General features: G+C 43.6%; 1 protein-coding gene across 1 annotated transcript in view; it reads left to right on the top strand.

The window, feature by feature from the left end:
- The window catches only part of UBR5 (ubiquitin protein ligase E3 component n-recognin 5), a 3,965,620-nt gene that overhangs the window by 2,807,394 nt on the left and 1,136,806 nt on the right, over window positions 1–21,420 (top strand). The gene's annotated exons all lie outside the window — the stretch shown is intronic.

Here is a 21,420-nt window from a genome sequence, read left to right as displayed (position 1 = left end):
AAATTTATTTCACCTCACACAAAAAAGCAATCTTAAACTTCACTGACCTTACAAAAATATTAAAAAATAGTTCAGAACTAGAGTAGAAAGTCGCATGTAAGATGCTCCATTAATAAAACTTTGTGTTAACTACTCAACTCTGTTTGTTGTACAGTTTACTCAATTACTGCAGCCACTGAACTGTGAGAAACAGTAATTCATATTTGAACAAAGTTGACTTTGTATAGCTTTGGTAATACTTTATCAGTATGCCATGGCAGGGGCAGCCTTGTCTGAGATTTTGATTTACATTGATCATTAGTAGCAGTCTGGTTGGTTTGGTAAATGAAAGAAAGCAGTTAAAGGAGACACACTGGGAAATACATTTTTATTGCATGATTAAACACTGGCATAGTAGAAGATTTAAGAATTGCAGCATCTGTGTCCTTTTAACTATAGCAACTGTTTTAACCCAGCTGCCCCTTGTTACCTACTCCATGGCTGTCAGAATTATTCACCAACGTTTTATGCAGATTGTTTTGTGTGTGTGACTCAATTTAAAAAAGTGGGCAAGAAAATGGCAGAGATGAGTTATGAAGAAAGACTTGAGTTTCACACGTTAAAGAGTAAAGGTAATGAGGGGGATAGTACATGATTCTTGCTTGTGGATGCAAATGGAGATGGTGAGTTGAAGAGGAATGAGAAGTAGGAGAGCAGATTGGTGTCATTTCGGGAGGGGGGATTCATTGTAGCCTTGAATAAATACTACTTCCTAGAGAGGATGGTGGAAACCCTCTGTACTGTATTGCTAAAAGAGTAGTACATTGTAGGTAGTCGGAGATTATATGGACAGAAATGAAAATGATTTGGAGGGTAATGGTGAGAGAGCTGCAACACTTATGTGGTCCCAGTAGAACGCATGCCTTATTTCACTGCATCTTTGTGTGCTCATACAAAAAAGAGCAGTGAGACAAAATGAGTTCCAAAGTATTTGAATAGCATGGTTATCATTGTAATGTGACTGACTGGTGAAAGGATCTTCGTAGCATAAATGCATTGCTGTTGATGTGTTAAGCAAGAACATTTGTGCATGGTAGACATACAGTCCACTCTGTACTTGTCAGTTTTTTGAAGTCTTGAGCAGAAGGTTCTTTTATAAATGAATCGTACCACTACATAACTTTTGGCATTTGTGGCTGAATCAAGAAGAGTAATGTATAATGTGAACAAGTGGACATATTTAAAGAAAACATTGTAATGCATGGATTTTCTGCATTTTATGTAAGCTAAGGTAGTATTTTGTCACAGGACTGAATCATTTACAGTATTTTAGGGTTTGTTTTGTTAAAAGAAGCAAGTCCATCACTGGCACAAACAATAGATGCAGTACTAAAAGTATTGAAACAGTAAATGTTGTCCCCATGAGTGTGAGTAAACATTGAAAAGCCTGTCGTATTTCTCCCATTCATTCAGTCTGAATTCAGCACTGGGATTCTGCTAAAGCAGACAAGAATGGATTGATTGTTGTTACATCTGTAGAATGCAGACAATTTTATGCTAAATTTTGTTATTTATTTTGCTATTTTACTGTTTAAAACACGATACAACGCTACTAAAGTTATAAAAAAAGATGATGTGATAAAAAATACACACATGAATAATTTCTGTTCATTCAGATAAGAAATCTAGCCTTTTAAGCATTGTGAACTGAAATTTGCAATTTACTATTTTTGTATCCATAACTTAAGTAAAAGGACACTTTTGAACTTATTTCCTTTTCTTTTAAATTGAAAGATTGCTCACTGCAGAATACCCAATTTTCCTGAGAAACAGAACTGTAGGCAGTAAGTTATTGAATTAAAAATGATTGTCAGGGTTGAAATTATCTAAAGGAATGTTATACAAGGTAGAGTAGCATTTGTGTTCCTCTTAGTCTGTTCTTGACAAACAAGGAGAAAGACACTTTGTGCTGCATACAGTATGCACTAGAAATGCAAAAAAGGAGACTGTGCAGTCAAAAACTAAAACTTGTGTTATGCTGAATAAAAGGTGGTTGTGTGTCTTTTGGCTTTTCCCGGTTAGGGGTCGCCATAGTTGAACTGCTAATGTTTGGCAGTAGATTTTTACGTGTCGAGTTCCCGGCCCTGATGCACAACCTTCAACGAAGGTACACCCATTCACGCATGTCTGCACACAGAAGACGCTCTAGCTGAGAATCGAACAGGACGTCTTACTGTGAGGCGACAACGCTAATAAAAGGTACTTGAAAAAAAAATAAAGTGCAGGAGTACATAGAATTACTCAGTCCCTTAATTTTCCATTCACTTAAGGTTCCAATACAAAGACAAGAATGGACACCATTACCGTGCCAGGGTACAGTCAGTGGATGGAATTAGTTTTGCTTCAGCCTTTTTTCCCCAGACCAAAGTTGTTCCTTAGTGCAATCCTCATGCATGGTGCATGGATATATAAAATGTATTAAAAAAGCATGGCATCTAGTCCATACATGTCTCAGTAAAAACAGTGGTGGTCTAACTAATGCAAACAACATTGTAAAGAGTTTTCCTTGCGAGTGACTAATGTAAACCAATTATCTGTCAAAAAAAGTTCCCTAGTGCTTTTATTCCTTTGTTTTTCTCCATGTCTTTTTTTGTTGTTAGTAATAGCTATAGTTTCTGCAGAGTCTGGAGTGTCATTGGATTTCCACCTTATAGTTATCACCATCTGGGAAATTAATAAAATTAACTGCATAGTATATCTGGAGATTCTATCCATTCCACTCCAGTTAAGGAAGAATCATCTTCTGATAGGGGGGGCCACATACTGTCGATTAAAGCACTGATTAGAGTCGAGTATGCCAGCACTGTCCCTGCTATATGTTCTGGGTTAACTTATCTTTTTGGTGACCTTGTCCCAGACTTCAGAGAATTCCCTTTTTGCTTTCTGAGACCAAAGTTTCCTGACAAGTGCTTTTTGCATTTTAGGGGTATGCCCATAGTAAAATTGTTTAATGACTGCATTTTTAAAGTCGCACATTTCCCTTCAGTAAGTTTCCAGGCTATCCTGCACCTATTCCCATACTGCTTCTTGCACATTTCAATCCTCTCCCTGTATGGATCATAGTACTTCATGCCTTTCTAAATTGTCTAGATATTGTCAGTGCTCATTTTGTCTAATCCAGCACAGTGTTATGTGAATGGCATCTCTAATATTACGTTTAATCTTCTCCCACTGTGCTGTCAGTGACTAAGAGTTTATATCTAGTCTGGCTAACTCCTGTCGCACAGGTACTGCTTCCAGCTGTATGCCTCTTGGAAGTCAGCCAATATTCAGAGAAAAAAACAAGTAATTTCCGTGGTATCCCCGAAATCTCAAAACAACCCACAAAGCAAGTGTAATGGGTCCAAAAACAAAACAGTGTAAGAAACTTCTCTGTGTGGAGATTTTCAGTCCATATATCTCTAGTTAATCACTGTATATTAATCAGATCAGACAATAGTAGTAGAAGTAGCGAACTTAAACTCGTCTTAAGTCGAAACAAAACAAAGCAATAATAGAAAATGTGTAATTGTACAACATTATTAAGTATTTTGAATGTAATCCAAGCAAGGCAGGCAGTCTATTTCCAGTCAGTACACAGACAAGCGATCCAAGTAAAACAAAGATAGAGTAATAATTTTCTCACAAGCTTTCTAAATATATATACTTTTTATCAGGCAAGGGAGTGGTTTATTCTACTGTAAAACAGTGTTATTGGTACACATGTTAAATTCACATCCCTTCCCCCAACAGTGTGACATTCGAGCTGGTCCTGCCCTACTTAGTAGCTGTCATAATAATATAACCCTTATGCACTTTAAGTAACATTTATATTGATGGGGTACCTCTTATTTAACCAGATTATTAAGTCTGTGATTTTATCCAAGACAGTATATTACATGGCTCTCCGACCTTAGTCCATTTGGCAATCAAAAATATATATAAATAGGTTATGAAAATAGAAATTGATTTTTACATGCAAAATGTATTTGTATATATTTATATATATTTTTTGATTGCCAAATGGACTAAGGTTGATATATTTCCAGCCATGTAGTATATTGTCTTGGATAAAATCACAGACTTAATAATCTGGTTAAATAAGAGGTACCACATCATTATAAATTTTATTTAAAGTACATAAGGGTTATATTATTATTATGACAGCTACTAAGTAGGCAAGACCAGCTCGAATGTCCCAATGATGGGAGAAGGGATGTGAATTTAACATGTGTACCAATAATACTTTGTTTTACAGCACAATAAACCACTCCCTTGCCTGATAAAAAGTATATGTATATTTAGAAAGCTTGTGAGGAAATTATTACTCTATTTTTGTTTTACTTGGATCGCTTGTCTGTGTACTTAATAAAGGATTTTCGACTGGAAACAAGACTGCCTGCCTTGCTTAGATTACTTTCGAATACTTAGAAAATATATAATTGTACGGCATTACTATTTTTGTTTCGTTTTGACTTAAGATAAGTTTAAGTTCGCTACTTCTACTACTAATGTCTAATCTGATTAATATACAGTGATTAACTAGAGATATATGGACTGAAAATCTTCCACACAGAGAAATTTCTTACACCAATATGCAGAGAACTGACAATGTCTCATATAAGTCTTTGCTTCACAAACTTGAAGTGCCAGTCCTACTGGCACATGATCTGATTAAGTAATTGGGGGTGTGGTTACTTTCCTGACCCTTTATAAGTGTTTTTGTGATATATACATCAGGTCTAATCTGTCTTGGAACCTGTGTGAATAAAATGTGTACTCATGCTCCTCTGGTCCTTTATGGTGATGTCTACTAGCCCAAAGGATTTGAGGTAATTTGTCAGTGACTGACCTTTTTTAGATATAGTCTGTTGTCTAGGCCCTCAGTCTATATCCCTTCTGTCTATTATGTTCCATTCCCCAGCTAAAACTAAAATTACTTGATAAAAGCTAATCAGGTCATTTGGTATTACATTCACCTTTCTCCATGTTGTTTTTGGAGGAAGATATAACAAAGCCGATATACTTCTGCTGTCTTGATAACTGCCACATATCTACCAGGTTTATCTATGAGATCCTCCTGTACTGTTCAGGGAGTACTCTCTCTCTCTATGTATGTGTACACACATTTATATATATATATATATATATATATATATATATATATATATATATATCTATATGGGTTCCCTATATAATTTTAAAATACTGACATCTCGGATGTCAGTATTTCGAAATTATTATACCGAAGCCTTGAAATTATGAAACATAAGCGCGAAATTCAAAATCCCGAAGAACGGAGAGTTTGAATTAGCACTTCTTGTGTTGTGGTGTGTGAATGGTGTGGTGTTCGTTTGGGTATGTATGCATGTGTATGTGTGTTGGTTAGGGGCTTTAGTGTATGTTGTGGTGTGTGTGTGTGTGTGTGTGTGTGTGTGTGTGTGTGTGTGTGTGGGATTGTAAAATGTGTGGGTGTGAGTTAGTTTTGTGTGTCTGATCATGCGATCTTAGAGTTAGCTCTTCCGTTTTTGTGGTGTGTGAATGGTAAGGTGTTATTTTGGGTATGTATGTATATATGTATGTGTGTTGGCTAGGGGCTTCAGTGTATGTTGCGACTTTGTGATGTGTGTGCACGAGGGAGTGTAAAATGTGTGTGTGATTGTACAATCTCGGAGTTAGTATATATAAGTAAGGGTGTGTGTGTAGGATTTTATATTTGAGTTTGGGGGGGGAGTTGTGTGTATGTGTTTGTGTGTGCTGTATGTGTAGTGTATTGTCGGGATTTTGAGTTACACGGTTGTGGGATGTTTGGGATTTGCATGTTTCGGCTATGTAAATTCGAAATACTGAAATTTGGGATTTCAGTTTTTTGGGATTACATAGTGAATCCATATATATAATATGCCTACTTTTCTTTTTCCTAGTTCCAAGAAATAGTGAGGCATAGGCACTCCCAAACCCCTGTCTCTGTAATCACTGATGTTCTAGAGGTGTTAAGTGCATTTCGTAAAGCATAATTTCTTGTGGTTTGAGTATTCACGTGACAAGACCCTGTTCACTTTACTTTTATCCACCAACCCTATTTACATTCCAAGAGGGGATTGATAGGCTCGTCCCAACCATAAGCACATGTCCTCACTGTGGCCTGCCTGCTGTTCATGTTTTCCACCTGAGAACACTCCCAGGCATTCTATTATTGTACATTGAATAGCAATGAAACATGAAAACAACATTAAAAATAGTATTAATAGCAAATTCACTGTTAGAAGTATATACAGGAATAAATTCAGTAATTAAAAAGCATTTCCCTCTGGATGAGAAAAACTCATCAAAAAAGATAAGACTTGGTCATCACAGACACTAACTTTGACTCATGTCCAAGTTCATCTCCTAATATAGCACCATTAACTCATGCAGGCATCCTTGACATACACATGATTACACTCAAGCAGTTAGTTGTTACTCATTTAGTCTTTTACCTCTATTTGGATTTGTCATCTGCATGCCCCACTGCTTATTGAAACAGAGAAGCCCTACCATCACATTTGATGTTATGACTGTATACGTGTATTGTTATACCAGTATGGGCTGCTCTAGTATAAAATCATGAAACGAGTACAACCAATAAACAGTCCCCTCAGTGCTGCTTGATAAGACAGTTTTGACCACTGCTTCTCAAGGTTTTGCCTAAGCACAAAATTAAATGCTTTCTTGTCTATTAATATTACAAAAAACACCAAGAATTCAAGTGAAATACTGAACTGTAAAGACACCAGTAACTAAATATTCACTTCAGTTGCTGCTCCAGTACCAATAAAAGACTCCCAGTTGATCAGATTCAATACTTTAATATCCAATAAAATATACAAGGTTAAAGGAGTTAGCGCTTTCGTTTCTTACACACCAGAAACTTCTTCAGAATCACCTGACATTGAATCTAAAGCCATTTAAATACACCCAGCACCTCTCTGATTGGCTGTTATATAAAAACCGTGCTAAATTTTTAAAAAGACAACACCGACTTCAAAATGTTTAAAGATTCAAAATGTTCACTTTGTAATATTTTACATATACACACATATGCATATGTATAAAAAAACTTAGAAAACACTTAAAAAAACTAGATGATGTTCTATATTAATGTTAGTATTTGTTTACTCTTAACTTAAGAGCTGGGGATAGTGAAAGGTGGTCATTCAATCCGGGGGGGACACAGACATCAAGTTGTAATTGCCAAATAAGTTCTCTAAATTCTAGCTTAGATTCTCAGTCACCTCCCCTTTCTTGTTGAGTAACTTTCTCTGTAACCCAAAACTTGTAGTCTGCTTACTGCAGACAGTGTCTCTGAAGGGCATTGGTGTCCTTTTTCCGGTTTGTATCATATGTATGCTCATATACCCTCTGCCTCAGTGTACGTTCCATCTTCCCCATGTAGTAGGACCCCACATACCTTACAATGGGCTAAATAAATCACCCCTTTGGTATGACAGTTGAAACACCCCTGTGGTTAAAAAGTGACTTTTGGGAAATCCAATGTAAGTGTGTTTTGGTTACACACAAATGAGCATTGACCACACATACCACATTTATACGTTCCTAATATTGTGCCCACAAGTTTTGTATTTCCCCTTTCAAAGATATCCTTTAGGTTGGAGTTTCTCCTGAACCCAAACTTTAGTGGTCTAGAAAATGCCCTCTGTTTGTTGGGCATATTAGAAAACATATTCCAGTTTTTTGTCACAATATTTTGAATCCCTTTTACTTTCTTGGTTGTATGTCAACACTAAATATATACCATCTGTGTCACTTTTAACTAATCCTTGGTCCTTGTTTCTATTGTTGTTACTTTCATAGTTTAATAGTGGTATATATTTATTTCCCCATCCCCTTAGAACAACTTCTTTGATGGTTTTAACCATATCATCTGGGTATCACCTCTCACAAAACATTCCCTCAATATAATCCAGTTCTTTCACGAAGTCATCTTTATTAGAAGTCATATGGGCTGCCCGTATCATTTGTCCTTTCACTCTATTTTTATTTTGTTTGTAAGGATGGTTACTTTCATAGTAAAGATATGAGTCTGAGAAACATTCCTTTCTATATAGTTTTGAAATGTATTTCCCATTAGTATTGTCCTTCATAATGGTCACATCTAAATAATGTACTTCGATTTCTCTGGTTTCATGTGTGAACTTCAAAAAGTATGTGGTGTTATGTATTCTATGAAACCTTCTATATTTTGTGGGGACCCTTTCCACAAAATAAAAAATATTGTCAAAAAATCTGAAATAAATCCTGATGTAATCTTTGTACTGTGACTCAAAAATAGTGTTTTCCCAGTATAATAGGACTATATTTGCAAATATGGGTGCGCATGCCGCACCCATAGCAACCCCATCCATTTGATGGTACAGAAAAAAAAATACACAGTGTGTGTTCTCACCACCTTACTTTTCTGCATCAGCCAAGGGCTGCAGAGAGAGTTTGCTCACGCCAACATTTTTGGCAGGCCAACTCTCAAGTTGCTTGTCATAGTATGTAACGTTAAATGCTGAGGCTAATCCTTGTCAGAAGCTAGCCACCAAAAGTGTTTCTACTCTGGTAGTTTTTGGTCAGATCCTGTTATCCACAAGTAAACACATATACTGTGTAGCCCTTCTGTAGTTTGCTGTCCACTCAGAAAAAATAACAGCAGCTTTACTTTACTAACAGTGTACCTTTTCAGTCCTCCTGTACCTCATCCAGCCTTTGCTTCAACTGAGCATCCTCGGGTCCACTGGCGACTGTCACTAAAGAGGATGCTGTCCTCGTATCCACAAGCTTTTCATCCATCTTTCTCTTAAAAACTGGGAAAGGTTTAATTGGGATCATTTCCTCATCTTCCTTTTGGTATGTAGATGGCATTTTGCCCTCTGCCTTAGTCCATCTGCTGCATATATTTGTTCACTTCTAGGTGGGCTTGCTCAGGGTCCAGGAATGTCCACACATCAATTGGGAAAGAAATATCTTCATGATAGCACGGTGCAGTAACATGAATCTTAATCGCATTCTCCTGTACTGAGATAAATTAGTTGCTCTTGACTTTTGTTATTGGGGAAAAGTCATTGTCTTTATAAATCCTTGTGGCCTCCTCCATAAGCATTTTCCCTTTACTGAAAGTTGGGAAAGCAGCAACTTTCATGTGATAAGTCTGACACTTTATTAGTATAGTCTGCAGCTGCTTTTTCGACCAACCTAGTGTCAGCTGTACACTGTGAGCTGGATCTGGTAAGAGTTTTGTTTCCTGTATTTCAGTTCAGATACCGAGTTGCTTTTTTGTAAATGACAAGCAGTCTGGTCCCTCTGTACCATCAGGTATATTAGGAAGTCTAAGATTCTCCAGTTCTCCTGCTAAAATCTAATGTTAAGTTGTCTATCTCGCCTTCATTCTTGCTGGATGGGTTCGGAGCCGACCTCGGCTCCGACTCGGCCACTCTAAAAGCTCGAGAGTTGGTTCCACCGGCTCGAGGCTCCCCTTATATCCCACAATGCTAGGCGTGAGTTACCTCAGATCTCGTTTGCCGCTACAGTGATCGAGGTGTTTGGTTTCTACCGGCTTCTTGGTGAGTTATTGTAGAGTAAATTTTAGTCTACTTAAACCCCTTTAGTTTAATTCTAAACAGTTATTTCCCTTAGTTTAGTGGATTTTGTCCCTTTTTCTCTTCTATTATCCCCTTTTCCACAAAGAACTTATAAGTTCTTCCCTCGGGCCTTCGGGCCTTTTTTTCCATCCCCTAGTGGTGTGTGTGTGATTTTCTCAGGAACTTTAAAACTTTGATAGTGAGTTTTAATTTTTGACTTAAACTTGTATAGGGTGTAATCAGTGTGTTTGACTGTGTGTGTGTGGTTACACTTTCTTCAATAATGTCTAAAGACTCAAAGGTCTCAGGCTTCAAGAAGTGTGACTCGTGCTGTCAGAAAATGTCTCTGACAGACGGTCACACTTCTTGTGTCTACTGCCTGGGACCTTTACACCTGCAGGACTCTTGTGCTGTATGCCATGGCTTCAGCCCCAGAGTCCTGCAGGAAAGAAAAAATAAACTTATTTTGAGAGGTTTACTCAAGCCTGAGGGTTCCCTTACTGTTCCTTCGGGAAAACCCTCCAAGGCTTCTAGGTCCTCGGCTCCAGCTTCTGAGCCGAGGCCTAAGGCTTCAAAACCTCTGTCTACATCGGCTCCGGCTGGAGCCGATGAGTCTCAGACTGCAGTTTCTGTGGTTTCCTCGGCTCCGGCTGGAGCCGAGGTATTGGAAATTCCTTTGTCGGTTCCGACTAGACCTTCGGAACCGACATCTAGAAAGAGGTCCAGGTCACCGTCCCTTGGCTCCGTTCATTCGGCTCCAGCATCTCCCTTGCTGTCTGAACGGAGCCATAGATCTCACTCCTCTAGGTCATTGAGGCTTTCGGACCATGACCTTCAGAGGGTTGTGAGTCGACTTCTTAAGTCCGAGGCACTGGCCCAAATGCTTCAGAGCCCGACTCATCAGTCGATGCCTGACCCTGTCCCTCATAATGTTCCTCCTCCGACTCCGTTGAGCTCGGAGCCGGGGCGTTTCGGAACCGAGACTGTGGTAGCGTCGGAGCCTATATAAATGTCTTCGGTTCCATCGTCAGCTCCGATTTCTTCCTTAGAAGAATCTCGGCGCCGGACTTCCCTCGTCGGCTCCGGGGGGGTGAGTGGCATCGGACCCTTGTCCGACCCCGCTCTCCCTCTCGGAGCTTCGGCGCTGGTGAGTTCGGCTCCGACATCGGCCTCGGAGCCATCACTGTCGGTGCCGAGGGAGGTTTTTAGCTTTTCGGAGCGGGGACCTCTGGCTCTGCCTGACAGGGGTGCGTTCGAGGTCATGCGGAGTGTGTTGGAACCTGGTTCAACTCCACAGTCGGCTCCGTTCGCCCCTCCCTCTTCGGTGCCTCAGGTCAAGTCGACTCACTCCCTCATCCCAGACCGCAGAGAGCCAGCTCCTCAGGAATCCCCTGTGGGGATCTCATCCTCTTCCGAGGCCTCTCCTGAATTGGCAGAAGAGCCCCCTCGGAAGTGAAAGTGTAAGAGGAAACACATAGACTCACCTGAGTCCGTCACCTCTGACACAGATTTAGAGGATTCCGAGGGTTCCCCCCGTTCCCCTTCTGAAGATGTCTCATTTGCAGACATTCTAGAAATCCTCAAGCAGAGGGGAAATTGGCCAGCCCTCAACCCTTCGGAGGATGAATCTGTGTACCTTGAGGCGTTTGGCTCTCGCCCTTCCACCTCCTGGGTGTCTCCCCCCTTTGACCCCCTCATGCAGGTGGTAGCAAAAAAGGCATGGACGGCTCCTGACTCAGTGGACCCCACTCCCAGGAGACCCTCAAAATTTATCACGCACCAGCGGATAAACAATTTCTGACCAAGGAGTTTCTGTGGATGCTATGGTGGTTGCTGCTGCCACTAAGAAGGAACTAGCTGATCCTTCAGTGCCTGTCCATCCACCTAACAAGGAATCTAGGTCTATGGACAGGTACGGGAAGCGGATGTTCTCATCATCGACCTTTGCAATGCGTTCGCTGAACTACCTATGCCATTTTACTCGTCTTCAAAGAGACTTGATCAAAGAAGCGAGTGACATGTTGAAGGATCCTACAGCTGCGGGTTTTCAGGACAAGATGAACACTCAGCTGGCTACCCTGAACTCCATAGTTAACTCCTCCATGCGCCTCCTTTCGTATGCGGCTGATGGAGCGAGCAGGGCCGCAGGGACAGGTGTAGCCTTACGCAGGCATGCCTGGATGCGGCTATGCAACTTTGCGGACCCCTTTAAAACGTCTTTCACTAATTCCCTGTTTGATGGATCATCTCTTTTTGGTCCTCAAGTGAAAGAAACCTTGACTAGGTGCGAGACAGATGGCAAGACGCTTTCTGCTGTCGGAGTCCGTTTTTCTACTCCTTCTAGGCCTTACCCCAAAGGCCAGAAAAGTGGAAAAATGTGGTTCCGCAAACAATCTCAAGGGACTTCGCCTGACGCACAGAGTCGTTTCCCCGCCAGAGGCAGAGGGGGGGAACAACAATGGTAGACGTCGCCCTAGAGGCAGGGGGGGTCCGCAGAACCAGGGCAATCGAGAAGCCTTCTCTGATAAGCCCTTTCAGCATCCCTGAGGTGTTGCCCGACTGCCCACCTTCGGAGGCAGTCGGGGGAAGATTGTCACTGTACCCAGAAGCCTGGCTATCCCTGACTCAAGACAAATGGGTAGAGTCCATCATTTCCGAAGGCTATTCCATTCCCTTCGTTCGCATTCCAAACCAATCAAAAAAATCCCTTCCAGATGTTCCACCCGCTCAAAGGGATCTTGCAGCTTTGGAAATTTCAAAGCTGCTTGCAAAAAGAGCAATTCAGCCAGTTCCAGCAGACCAGCAAGGATCCAGAATCTACTCCAGGTTCTTTTTAGTTCCAAAGAAAACAGGGGACTGGAGACCAATTTTGGATCTCAGTATCTTGAACAAGTCAGTCAAGAAAACAAGATTTCGGATGGTCACGCTGCAGTCCATCCTTCCCCTATTGGGAAAGGGAAACTGGATGTGCTCTATAGACCTTCAGGATGCGTACTATCACATAAAAATGAACAGACGCTCCAGAAGATTCCTCCGCTTCAGGCTGGGAGCCAGTCATTTTCAATTCAGGGCCCTGCCCTTTGGTCTCACCACTGCCCCCGGTGTTTACCAAATGCATGGCAGTGGTAGCTTCTCACCTGAGACGTCAAGGATTCCAGGTGTTTCCATATTTGGACGACTGGCTCCTCACAGCTCCCACCAAGCATCTTCTTCTGTTGGCCAGGGACTACACCTTTCGCATTTGTCAAAATTTAGGCATTTCAATAAATTGTGAAAAGTCTGTTTTGTCGCCTTGTCGTACTATTACCTTCATAGGCGCAAATCTAGACACAGTCAACATGTCTGCGAGACTAACAGATCAGAGAATAACAGACATACACAAACTGGTCTCGCTCCTCTTCAGCAGCAACAGAATCAAAGCCAGGTTAGTTCTGAAAGTGTTGGGGATTATGGCGGCTGCCATACCTCTGCTTCCATTAGCCAGATTCCACATGAGAATCCTTCAATGGATGCTCTTCACGCAATGGTCATACCAGCAACTTCCGATGTCCCACACCATCATGATTACGCAAACATGCAGAAATCATCTTCTGTGGTGGATGTCTTCCCTCAGCTCTTATTGGGAAGACCCTTTGTCCCTTCCTCCGGTTGCTACTCTGACAACGGACGCCTCCCTGATCGGGTGGGGGCATTATGAGGGCAGAACTGTCCAGGGCACATGGCAACCAGACGAATGCCACTTGCACATAAATGTTCTAGAGATGAGAGCAGTGCTTTTAGCGTTGCAAGCCCTTCAAGACTCTCTTCCCTTGGGAACGATAGCAATCCAGACGGACAATATGTCTGTAGTGTGGTATATCAACAAACAAGGCGGAACCAGGTCCTACCCCTGTGTCGAGAAGCACTCAGACTGTGGCAATGGGCGATTTCTTCTCAGCGGTTTCTGATAGCAACGCACATCCCGGAAGTCCAATCAAATCGGACAAGTTGAGCAGAGCTATCCTCATGCCTCACGAGTGGTCTCTGAAAGACTCTGTTGTGAGAGAAATTTTTCTCAAGTGGGGTCAGCCTTGCTGCGACCTTTTTGCTACTCCCCAAAACAGCAAGTGCAGAGATTATTTCACCCTGTTCCCTTTACCAGGCCAGCCCAGCAGAGACGCCGTAGTCCAAGTTTGGCCCCGGGGACTTCTGTATGCATTTCCTCCCTTCCCACTAATCTCTCAACTGATACAGAAAGCTATCGCTCAGAAGGCCTCGTTGATCCTCATTGCTCCTTACTGGCCTCGACAGGTTTGGTTCCCCTTTCTACATCATTTTCTGTTGGAGCGACCTTGGCATCTGGACCTAGTTCCAGATCTTTTGATCCATCAGTCGGGTCAGTTTCATCGCTCCCTTCCCTCTCTGAACCTCACTGCTTGGTTCCTCCAATTCCAACCTTAGCCAGGCTTCCTCAAATATCTCACTCTGTCCGAGATATTTTGATAGCTTCCCATAAATCTTCCACTTGAAAGGTTTATTTGAGTAAGTGGAAACGTTTCGCCTATTGGGCTCAAGGAAGGGACATAGATCCTTTCACTGCTTCCATCCAAATGGTCCTTGATTTTCTAGCTGAACTCTTCCATGCAGGTTCATCCCCTTCTACTCTTAAAGTTCAATTGGCAGCTATTTCTAACTTTCATGTGGGCATTTCAGAGTCTGCCATAATGTCTCACAATCTTTGCAAAGCCTTTTTGAAGGGAGTTTTTCTGCTCAGATCTCCTATAAGAAATCCTCCTCCTCCTTGGGACCTAAATTTAGTTCTTAGTTCTTTGATTCTTTCCCCTTTCGAACCTGCAGCCTCCTGTTCTTTAAAATTGCTATCATGGAAGACGCTCTTTCTGGTAGCTATTACTTCAGCTAGAAGAGTTTCAGAACTTCATGCACTCAGCTGTTGACCTCCTTATCTGTTGTTCCATAAGGACAGGGTATCTTACTGAACCAACCCGTCTTTTTACCTAAGATAGCCTCAAGGCCTAACCTAAATCAAAGCATTGACCTTCCTGTGTTTTTTCCAGAATATTCTAACAGGTCTGAACAAAAATTGCATTGGCTAGATGTTCATCGTCAGTTAAGGTACTATTTGGATAGAACCAAACAATTCAGAAAATCTGACCAGCTGTTTGTCTCTTATGCAGAAGGCAGAAAGGGACTTTCAGTTTCAAAGGTATCATTATCTAGATGGCTAACATCTCTGATTTCCCTTGTTTATGAAATTAGACACCAAAAGCTGCCTAACAAACCTAAAGCCCATTCTACCAGAGCTTTGGCTACTTCTATAGCATTCCAAGACAGACTGCCTATTGACACCATTTGTGCAGCGGCTACTTGGGCTACTCCTCACACTTTCATTTCTCATTATAAGTTGGATTTAGCTTCTAGGCATAGAGCTAACTTTGGTTCCACTGTTCTCAAGAGTCTGTTCCGTTAGGCCACCCAGGACAAGGTGCTAGGACGCTGTCCCATCCAGCAAGAATGAAGGCGAGATAGACAACTTAACATATAGAAGTTATGTTCTTACCATAACGCTCCATGTTAGTTGTCTTCTCGCTTCTTCTTAAGGCCCCACCCTCCTTCCCCTGGCCTGGACAGACCTAGAGGAGTTTGATTGTGACCTCTCTTTCTACCACCTCTTTACTTTAGGTATATGCTCTGCTGTGCATATTTCCTAGTTCACGATGTAGGTCACCCTTCTCTTCACCCTTGTTTATAGAGGTGGACTTTGTTTCTAGTTATTCTGCTACTATTATAAGCTGGGCCTAGCTTACAAACGAGATCTGAGGTAACTCACGCCTAGCATTGTGGGATATAAGGGGAGCCTCGAGCCGGTGGAACCAACTCTCGAGCTTTTAGAGTGGCCGAGTCGGAGCCGAGGTCGGCTCCGAACCCATCCAGCAAGAAGAAGGCGAGAAGAAGACAACTAACATGGAACGTTATGGTAAGAACATAACTTCTATTTTTCGAGCTTTGTTAGTTTGTAAGTAACTTCCTCCCTAAAGACCCCCAGCCCAGCAATCTTGGTGCCATATTCCTGCTGTTTTGTTAATGAGGTATTTGTGTAGCTGTGTAGTTCTCAAGGCTATTCATTGCTTCTTCATACCTTCCAGTCATTTATTGGTTTGATGTAGTTTGATAAGGCACCCTTAAGCTTGATGAAATCCACATGTATTCTCTCCAGCTTCTGGTTCAGTGTGACCAGTGCTTCATTCTGTGCCATGTTGAAGAATGTGGTTGAATCTCCCAGGTACAGCGCTACATGCTCAGACTGAGCCATAGGGATGAACTTTCTGTTTGGCTTTTTTAGTGCCTTTTCTTTCTTTTTTTTTAAGGCTCCATTTTACCAACATGCGTAGTTAGGATATTCTTGAATAGCCAATACCTTATAGTTTTGCACCTAATGAGACCGTTCTCCTTTTTTAAAAGTCTGCCAGGGCTGGAAATGATAGAATGCATGGTTAAGGACTATGAAGAAAAGGCTGGTACTCTGCTTCAAGAAGTGACCGTGCTTAACGATTCCGTTGTAAAGAGCAAAAACTTCCTGTCTGTTAAAAGGGAGTATGACAATGTTTTTAATGAGGTGGATCAATTTTGTATCAAGATAGTGAATCGTAAAATTAGGAAACTTGAGCGTGATCTTGTGGAATACAGGGAAGGTTCTGCCTACCCATTGTTGGGTTGGAATAGACAAGACACAAGGCAAAACACTGATGTGAATAAGGAGGTAAATTTTAATGATGATTCTGTTCCAGGCCAGATTTGCCTAGGAGGAGTGAAAGACTTGCCCAAAAGAACAATCAAGATGGTCCTCCGGATTTTTATTATCCCCCGGGCAGGGCAGGGGGGAGACGGACTATGTACCCAACCACAGGGCTGGAACAGAACACGGAGATAAGGGGTATGAATTGTACAAGTATTTGCACCCCTTCTAACCATTTATCTGAAACTGTTCATGGTGAATGTGTGGTAGTGAAAAAGGGTAATTTTTGTATCTATAACTTTACTGATGTTAAAGTGACTAATGATTTTTTTGAACTCTTCACCAGAGGTTTTCAGTTTGTACCCAAACGCAATGCTGATTTAACTTGTGTCTTGGTGGACCTAAAAATGTTTACCAGACGTTTGAATCTTGCTTTACATTTTAAAGATCAAACCCAGATTGTGGAGGGGCTATCTAGACCGAGTACGTTTAATCCGCCTTTGAATCCATTTCTAAAAGTTTTTGAGGAATTGGTAGAAGCTGATTTGAGAAATCACTGCACTAATAGGGCACACACTTCATACTCCAACTTGAACCAGGATTTAAGTCAACTAATAGATAGGTTCAGAGAAGAGGACATCAGGGTGATGAAGCCGGACAAGGGTGGTGGCACTGTTTTAATGTACAACATGGTATATGATACATTCATTCACAACATGTTACAGGACACCGAACGATATGAATTAATTTCCAGAAATGAGTTGAATTTAGCACACTCCAAAATTAGATGTTATGTGATCCTATCTCGCCTACATTCTGACTGATGGGTTCGGAGCCGATCCCTCGGCTCCGACTCGGCACGCTTATGCCAAAGAGCGAAGTCTCTTATTGGCTGAGCTTACTATATCCCAGGATGCACCACTACCAATCCCCCAGATCTCGTTTGCCGCTAACAAGTGAAGACGTGGTCTCGAGCTGGCTGAGCTAAGTAGTGATTATTTTCACTAACTTTCTGTCAGGAATTTCTTTATTCTTCAACTAAAAGCTGTTTTAACAGCTATCTTGTGTTTAGAGTGCGTTTGGAGAAATTTACTTGATAAATTCTTGTGTTGTGAGTGTTGATTGACTAGGAGTACCTCTTGTGTGGAAAGGCCTTTCCCGGTCTTTTTGGTTGTTAGGTGACTTCTGTTCTGTTTAGGGATCTCGGATCCTTTATACTGCTGATAGTTTCTTTTCTTTAAAAGAAGGACAAAGCAGAGAATTTCTTTTTCTGTCATAATTACAGTGTTTGTACTGTGTTTGGCTAGTTCACTGAATAATTTACCGGAATGTCTCAAGTTCCTAGGCCTTCAGGCTTTAAAAAGTGCACCAAGTGCAACTTTAAAATGTCTATAACAGATGACCACTCTCTCTGTGTTTATTGTTTGGGTGCAAAACATTTGCAGGGGTCCTGCAGCGTGTGTCACGCTTTTTCCTCGAGGGTCCTCCAAGAGAGGAAAAATAAGCTCATATTAAAAGGCCTTATAAAACCCTCCTTTGAAGAAGCTTTAGCATCCTCTCCTTCTCCTGCTAAAAAGAAAAGGGCGTCGGCTCCGACCAGTCCGTCGGATCCGACCGCCAAAAGACATAGGCAGGTTTCTCCTTCGGCTCCAAGGTCTTCGGAGCCAAGGGCGGAACGGTCTGCCTCGATGCCACCAGTCTCGACTCCTCTGGCTTCGGAGCCGATGGCTGGGGCATCGAGAGGCGGGTCACCTTCGTCGGCTCCACTGGTATCGGAGCCGATGAAGGTTGTCCGCTCAGACACTTCCTCCTCGGCGCCGATGGAAACTAGTTTGGGTATTCCTTCGGCGCCGATAGTCATCGAGTCGCCGAGCGGTCCCCTAGCCCCTTGGGGCCGTTGGAGAGGCCATCTCGAACCCGTTCAGTATCCTCTAGGTCATCGAGGATGTCAGATTCGGACATAGAGTGCTCCAAAGACTGTTCCAGTCCCCAGTCTTTCAAAAATTTGTTTCGGCTCCGACCCAGTTGGCTTCGGAGCTGACGACCCATGCCCATGTCATTGCCATTCCTCCTCCGACCGCTTCGGCTCCGGAGCAGGTGCTGTTGGAGCCGGTGGAGGTCTTAGGGTCGGCTCCGACCCTTACTCCAACCCCGGCCTTCGGGTCCGAGTTTGGTACACGGACTTCTTCGGCTGGACCCGGGGGTGATGTTTCGGGACCTATGCTGTCGGTTCCGAGCCTCCCTCGGTGCTTGCTGCGGGACTTCCGTCTGCTATCATGGCTCGGGACCGGACACTCCCAGGATTCTGGGGTCCGGCTTTCAGAGCTATGAGGAGTGCCTTGGCCAAGTCTTCTTGACCATCTCTCCGGCTTTACCGGCACCTTCCCTGGGCGTGGAGACTGGGTCTTTGGCAGTTCCCTTGTCCTTAGGCAGCGGAGCCCCTGGGCCTGAGGTTACCCCCACTGGGGGTTCCCCTCCTCCTGAGGGTTCTTGAGTTGTCTTCAGAGGAGCCCCCAAGGAAGAGATCGTGCAAGAGGAAGCACGTGGACTCCCCCGAGTCTATTACATCGGACACTGATCTTGATGATGCGGAGGGGTCCCCTAAGTCGTCCTCGGATGATGTCTCATTTGCAGACATTTTAGAGATCCTCAAACAACGAGGCGGCTGGATATCCAAACCCCCCTCTGCTGATGAGTCAGTGCTTCTCAAGGCCTTTGGGGCTCAGCCCTCCGCCACCTGGGTGTCTCCGCCCTTCGACGAGCTCCTGGATTTGGTTTGTCGGAGGGCGTGGGAACATCCAGATACCGTGGAACCAGTGCCTTCTCGTCCTAACAAATTTTTGTCTGCCCCACCCGAGAAGGAGTTCCTGACTAAAGGCGTGGCTGTAGATGCCATGGTGGTGGCATCTGCTACACAACAGGACGTGGCAGAGGCTTCAACGTCCGTCCATCCTCCTAATAAGGAGTCTAGGAGCATGGACCGGTACGGGAAGCGCACCCTGACTTCAGCGGCCTTTACTTTAAGGTCCCTGAATTATTTGGCACATTTTACCAGGCTTCAGAAGGATCTGGTCAAGGAGCTGTCAGATTCCCTCTCGGGTAACCTACCTGAGCAGCTAGCCCAGTCGGTTAGCTCTCAGTTGGCTATCCTTACTTCAATTTCTAACTCGTCCATGAGGCTCATTTCATATGCGGCCGAAGGGGCGGGTAGAGCGGCAGGCACAGGCGTGGCTCTACGGAGACGAGCCTGGCTCCGTTTGTGTCATTTTGCGGAGGCCTTCAAGTCTTCCTTCGCCGACGCTCCCTTTGATGGGTCCTCTTTGTTTGGACCTAAGGTTAAAGACACTCTTACCCGCTGTGAGCAAGAGGGAAAAACTTTATCTGCCGTAGGTGCACGTTATTCCACTCCCTTTCGGCCTTATCCCAAGGCTAAAGGAGGAGGGAAGATGTGGTTCCGCAAATCACGTAAGTTTTTCCCTCAACAGCAGGAAGATTCCCCTTCCAGAGGCAGAGGACGGGGAAATTTATCTGGGAGACGCCGTCCCAGAGGCGGCAGAGGGCCCTGCAATTCTGGAGACCGCGAGTCCTTTCGTGGCTCTTCGGCCTCCCACACTTCATGAGGGATTGCCCGGCTGTGCTGCTCCGGAGCCAGTCGGGTGCCGTTTTGCCAAGCACCTAAAAGCCTGGGAGTCTATCACTCAGGACAGATGGGTGCTTCGGATTATTGCCGGAGGTTACACCATTCCCTTCACACACTCACCCCCACCGTCCAAAAAAATCCCGGACCCACCACCCAGTCAAAGGGAAATTGCAGCCGCAGAAGCTTTAAAGCTGCTAGAAAAAGGAGTCATCCAACCGGTCCCACAGACCAGATCGGATCCGGAAATTACTCAAGGTTCTTTTAGTGCCAAAAGACAGGGGACCTGAGACCAATATTGGATCTCAGCAAACTAAACCAATCCATCACGAAATCCAAATTCCGAATGGTCACGTTACAATCCATTCTCCCATTGTTGGAGAAGGATGTTTGGATGTGCTCCATAGATCTCAAGGACGCCTATTATCACATACCGATACATCGGGCGTCCAGGAAGTATCTGCGCTTCAGCCTGGGAGACAGCCATTTCCAATTTTGTGCACTGCCCTTTGGTCTCACCACAGCCCCCAGGGTGTTCACCAAGTGTTTGGCAGTAGTAACTGCTCACCTGAGGAGTCTTGGATTCCAAGTGTTTCCCTATCTGGACGACTGGTTCCTGACTGCCACCACCAGTCATCTACTAATGGACAACCTCAAAGCCACCATTTCCCTGGGTGCTACCCTGGGAATTACATTCAATTGGTCAAAGTCTGTCTTGCTGCCCTCTCAGCGCATAAGGTTCATAGGAGCAGAGATAGACTCAAAATTGATGCTGCGTTTTCTTCCTACCGAAAGGATTCAAACTTTACAAGGCCAAGTTCAAGCCCTGCTTTCAAGATCCAAGGCCCCAGCCAGGATGGTCCTGCAACTTTTAGGTTCGATGTCGGCCACGGTTCTCCTAGTTCCTCTGGCAAGATTGCACATGAGGATTCTTCAGTGGCTATTATCGACTCAATGGTCCTTTCAGGATCTTCCCCTCAATCACCCCATTATGATTACAGAAAGCGTGCAAACGGGACCTTCGCTGGTGGCTTCAGCCGTCCAATCTGAATCAGGGAAGTCCTTTTGTTATCCCCCCTCCGGTGGTCACCCTGACGACGGATGCCTCCCAGACAGGGTGGGGGGGGGCATTGTCTGGGCAGGTTAGTTCAGGGTTCCTGGCTTCCAGACGAAACCTTTCTCCACATCAATGTATTGGAGATGAAGGCTGTACTTCTGTCCCTACAGGCCCTCCACAAGCTTCTCCCTCAGGGCATTATCGCTATCCACACAGACAACATGTCGGTGGTCTGGTATCTAAACAAACAAGGAGGGACCAGATCTTACCCCCTTTGCAGAGAGGCCATGAGGGTGTGGGAATGGGCTGTAGCTACCAGCCGTTTCTTGGTAGCGACCCACATTCCGGGGAA

The sequence above is a fragment of the Protopterus annectens genome, chromosome 3.part0 (genome assembly GCF_019279795.1).
Source record: "Protopterus annectens isolate FY-2018-M chromosome 3.part0, PAN1.0, whole genome shotgun sequence".
Classification (NCBI taxonomy): Eukaryota; Metazoa; Chordata; order Ceratodontiformes; family Protopteridae; genus Protopterus; species Protopterus annectens.
Note: the sequence above shows the minus strand (reverse complement) of the source record. Positions and strands in the feature narration are given on the sequence as shown.